The sequence below is a fragment of the Cervus elaphus genome, chromosome 13 (genome assembly GCF_910594005.1).
Source record: "Cervus elaphus chromosome 13, mCerEla1.1, whole genome shotgun sequence".
NCBI lineage: Eukaryota > Metazoa > Chordata > Mammalia > Artiodactyla > Cervidae > Cervus > Cervus elaphus.
The window spans coordinates 30,131,051-30,136,226 of NC_057827.1; positions in this window are offsets into that span (position 1 = coordinate 30,131,051).

The following is a 5,176-nucleotide window of genomic DNA, read 5'->3' on the forward strand; positions in this document are numbered from 1 at the left end:
CCTGACTGCTTGTTTATTTTCCATTAAAGTGGGTCTCACCTTAAGCCAGAGAGCTGAGGAAAATAAGACAGGAAATTACCCTTTGCGCTGGCCGCTCATTTCCAAGAGCCAGTCATGTGTCATACCTCATCCTGTCCACAAGGGGGCGCTGAGGACAGCAGGTGGAGACGGTCCTAGAAGAGGAAAGCGGTCATTCATGTGGCCAGCACATCCATGCTGGACTGTGTCCTCCTTACTCCCAAGCATCAGAAAGCTGTCAAGGCAGCACCCTCCCTGGGGGAAAGCCAGAAGTTAGTGGAGTCTGGACTTGAAGCAAGACTGTTTCTTCCTCATGGGTACAGTTTGGTCAGAGGCCAAACATGGTGTCTGGGGAGAACGTGGAGACTGAGGTGGAGAGATAGGTCCAAATCAAGCTGCCAGACAAGGGGGGGGGTGGCGAAGCAGGTTAGAGGGGACCCCTAGGCAGAGGTGAAAGAGGCTTGGGGGTCTGGGGAGGAGAAAGTGAGAAGCTTAGAATGGGGTGAATGGGAGGGTCCTACAACTGTGCTGTGCAGTAAGGCAGCCACAGGCCACATAAAGCCACCTACATTGAGATTAATTACAATGAAATACAATTGAAAATTCAGTTCCTCAGTCACACAGGCCCATCTGAAGCACTCCATAGTCCATATGTCTGCATGTGTACATGCTAAGTCACTTCAGTCATGTCCAACTCTTTGCAGCCCCATGAACTATTGTCCATCAGGCTCCTCTGTCCATGGGATCCTCCAGGCAAGAATGCTGGAGTGGACTGCCATTCCCTTCTCCAGGGGGTCCTCCCGACCCAGGGATTGAACCCATGTCTCTTGATGTCTCCTGCATTGGCAGGCAGGTTCTTCACCAGTAGCACCACCTGGGAGGCCCAGTACATATGTCTAGTGGTTACCATACTGATCAAGGAATATATAAAACATTTCCATCAACAAAGAATGTTCTTTTCTTAATGATTTCCAGAAAGCTTTAGGGGCTCGTACACTGGACTTTTAAAAATCTATGCTCCTAATGTGTGTGTGTGTGTGTGTGTGTGTGTGTGTGTGTGTGTGTGTGTGTGTGCAGTCCACTTAAAGGGGCTAGCACCAGACTGGTGCTATCAAGCTGTCAATAAACAAATAAAGTCATCCCTTGGTATCCACAGGGGACTGGTTCTAGGATCCCCTTGGACACCAAAACCAGAGGATGCTCAAATCCCTCACAGTCTGCTCTCTATTTCTGTGGGTTCTGCATCCCAGAATTCAACCAACCTGTGAAGTGTAGTGTTTTCCATCTGTGGTTGGTTGAATCAGTGAATGCAGAAACCTGCATATGTGGAGGGCCAGCTGTCCATCTGGCAAAGCAGCCTGGGCACCCTAGGTCAGTGTGAGTGGAAGGTCCATGGCCCTTGCCCTCAAGAAACTTCACCTGGGGAAGTGGGGAGATCGCATCTGTCCACTCACTTGACAACTAGTTCTGAGCATCTGCTCGGTGCCAGGCACGGCCCAAAGAGGAACATCGAAGACCTCCATGGAGGACTTCCCTGGTGGTCCAGTGGTTAAAAATCCACCTGCTAGTGCAGAGGACAAGGGTTCGATCCCCAGTCCAGGAAGATTCCACATGCCTCGGGGCAACTAAGCTTGTGCACCACACCTTCTGAGCCCACACTCTAGAGCCTGTGCTCTGCAACATGAGGCGCCAGCACCACAGCGAGAAGCCCGAGCACTGCAACGAGATAAAGCCCAGGCAGCAATGAAGACCCAGCACAGCCAGAAATAATCAATTAATTAATTTTAAAACGTAAACAAAAGGGAAGAAATAACACTAAATGAAAAAAAAAAAGACCCTAGCGGAGACCCTGCAGTCCCCATGCCCAGTGAGTGGTGAGGCAGAGAGCTCTGAGGGAGGAGGGGTTCTCAGCTGGAGTGGTCAGGGGTCCATGAGCACGGGTGGGACTGGAGGCAGTCTGGGGGTCAAGGTCAGATGAGGAACGGGGCCCTTTCATAAGAGGCACAGCCTGGGTGCTGGGAAAGTACCCAGAGGTGTGGGCTTGAAGATGGCTATGTGTAAACCAGAACGCGACCATGAGAGGGAAGGTGGGCCAGCCAGACACGGGCAGCTTGTAGGGACCACGGGATCTGATGATGGGAGGGGGGTGACTCCTCAGCCAGCAGTTTGGCTGCTTCAGTAAGTGCACAGTTAGTGAAGTAGAAAAGGCACTTGGGAGGACTGAGAGACCAGGCTGAAAGGAAGCAATGAGACTGCAGCCAGCTCAGTGCAGAGTGCAAGGAGCAGGAGATACCCTAGAGTGGAGACAGGGCGGACACGGGGCCCCTTCACACTTGGCCCTTCAACAGTCACCAGACACCCAGAGGGAAGTCATTGCCAGGTGTGAGGTGACAAGGTAAGCACACCTGGCCCGTCTGCATGGAGAAAGCCATAAAAACAAGGAAGCGATCTAAGCGTCCATAGGCAGAGGAAAGACTAAAGAAGGTGTAGTACACATACACAAGGCTTCACTGCTTGCTGAAGGGTAAAGAATCTGCCCACAAATAAGGACGTGTGGTGTTGATCCCTGGGGAGGACAGCATGGCAACCCACTCCAGCATTTGTGCCTGAAGAATCCTGCGGACAGAGGAGCCTGCTGGGCTGCAGAGCATGCATGTGGGTACAGTGCATATGTACACTGGACTACTACTCAGCCGTGAAAAAGAATGAAATAATGTCATTTGAAGCAACATGGGTAGATTTAGAGATTGTAGTACTAAGTGAAATAAGTCAGAAAAAAAGACAAATATTATGTGATGTCACTCATATGTGGAATCTAAAAAAAATAGTATAAATGAACTTATTTACAAAACAAATAAATCTATGGTTACCAAGGGGGAATCAGGGGAGGGATAAATTAGGAGTTTGGGATTAACATATCTACACTACTGTATATAAAATAAACAACAAGGATTTACTGTATAGCACAGGGAACTATATTCAATATCCTGTAACAAACTATAATGGAAAATAATTTTTTAAATATAGATATATACATGTATATGTATAAACACATTACTTTGCTGTACACTTGAAACAGAGTCGTTCAGTTGTGTCTAACTCTTTTTGACCCCATGGACTATAGCCCACCAGGCTCCTCTGTCTGTGGGATTCTCCAGGCAAGAATACTGGAGTGGGTTGCCATGCCCGTCTCCAGGATCTTCCCCATGCAGGGATCGAACCCGCATCTCATAGCTCCTGCACTGGCAGGCAGGTTCTTTACCACTAGCGCCACCTGGGATCAACTATAATTTTGAAAAAAAGAAAAGAACAGAGGACAGGAAATTCAGAAGAGTAGAGTGTGCTCTGGGAGTTTCCCTCTCCTAAGGGCTCACCCCTAAGCCAAGTGAGGGGGGTCAGAGAACCCCTCGTGGGGGGACTGGAAGTATCTGGAGGAAGAAAAGATGGACATTTTACTCTTCAGCTGGTGCTTACTAAGACCTTAGGCTCATGGGGCACCGACTGCTCCCGGAGCTGCGGAAAGAGTTTCCTGGCGTCCCACCTCCCCATCATTTAGGAGAGAAGAGGCCAGAGGTGTCTCTGCTCTCGCCCTGGGTGATATAAGGTGGATACAGGCTGGAGCTGCCCTATGTTCCCAAGAGAACAGCCAGCAGTCTCTGGAGAAATGCTCCTCCACTCACTGGCTGGCGAGGATGCCTGAGGTTTCCATGCATCAGGAGCACATTGTGGAGGGACTTCTCTGGAAGTCCAGTGGTTAAGACTCCAAGCTCCCAATGCAGGGGGAGCCAGTTCAATCCCTGGTCAGGGAACTAAGATCCGTAAGCTGCATAGCCAAAAATATTAATTATTAAAAACTGTAGAGCACAAGTGAGCTTGAAGGAAGCCTGCCCCACACAGGTGTCTGCCCAGGAGAAGGGATACCTGGCAAATGCCATGGGCATCCTCAAAGGCAAAAGCAGAAAGAGGAAGAAGGGGTGCCACCTGTGTTCAACTGGGAGATGTATTGCTCAGATCAAAGTGGGTAAGTGAGCATCGGTCAGGAATCCAGAAGACCATCCTGGGCCAAAGAGCCATAACACCTGCCACAACAGAGGACACTTAAGGCCAGTTTGCAATGGCACAAATTATTGAAGACTTTTTACCCCTCTTCCTCAAATCCTCCCCTCTCTGTGCCCCAAACCATGCTGGTGGGCATGGGGAGCCTTAGGAGAAGTGGAGGGGGAAGCAAGGCAGAAAAGAGAAAAAGAAGAGCCCCATGTCTCCATCCCCGTCTCCCCTGCCCGGGCTCCAAGACAGAGCCCAAATGAGATGGTCTGAGACCTGGGACCCTTCGCTGCAGTGTTTGCACTTGGACACACCTCTCCTCCAACAACTAAATACAAAGAAACTGTACATGAGCAGTTAGGGGCAAATTCTGGACCCCAAAGATACAAAGAGACCAAAAAACCCAACTGCCACTTTTGAAGTGCCTAGAGCAGAAGCAAGGTACTGCGCATGCCCCCTGCACACACAGCACCACCTAAGGGGTGGGCAAACCATAGAAGTCACACCTCCAGCCTGACCCCGGACACACCCTACCCTCACCCCACCACATAAGGAACAAGCTCGCCCCACCTCAGGGAGCTAGGAAAACTTGTTTGTTCTCGCTTGCTTTGATGCAGCAGGGACCCCAATAAAGCCTCACCTGAATCTCCTGGTCTCTAGTCAATTATTGATTAAGGAGGCCAACAGCTCCAGTCCGTAACACAGTAGGGGAGAGCAGTGTGTGCCAGTAAACTCGCTGTAAGCTGCAGGAAGAGAAAGCGCTGGTTTGTAGCTTTTGCTGGTGTCCATCATGTAAATACACTCATCACAGCCAGTTTTCAGCTACATGGCCAGATCCCAAGATTCCTGTCTGTTAACCACTGGTTCTGCAAGCTGGTACTAGCTGGCTTCCTTGCAGGCTGAAGGCTGAGTCAACAGAGGGGAATTGAAACAGTGCTGAGAAAAAAGATGTAGCTCTGCTAGACTGTATCCTTTGAGATCAGCTCCTTCAACAAAACTATTACACAGAGTAGGAAGGGAAGAATATAAGGATCACACTCCCCTGGAAGTATCTTGTCAACTCCCTTAAAAGACAGAAGCTGCTAAAAGAGAATTTTGCTTGTTTGTGTCTTTT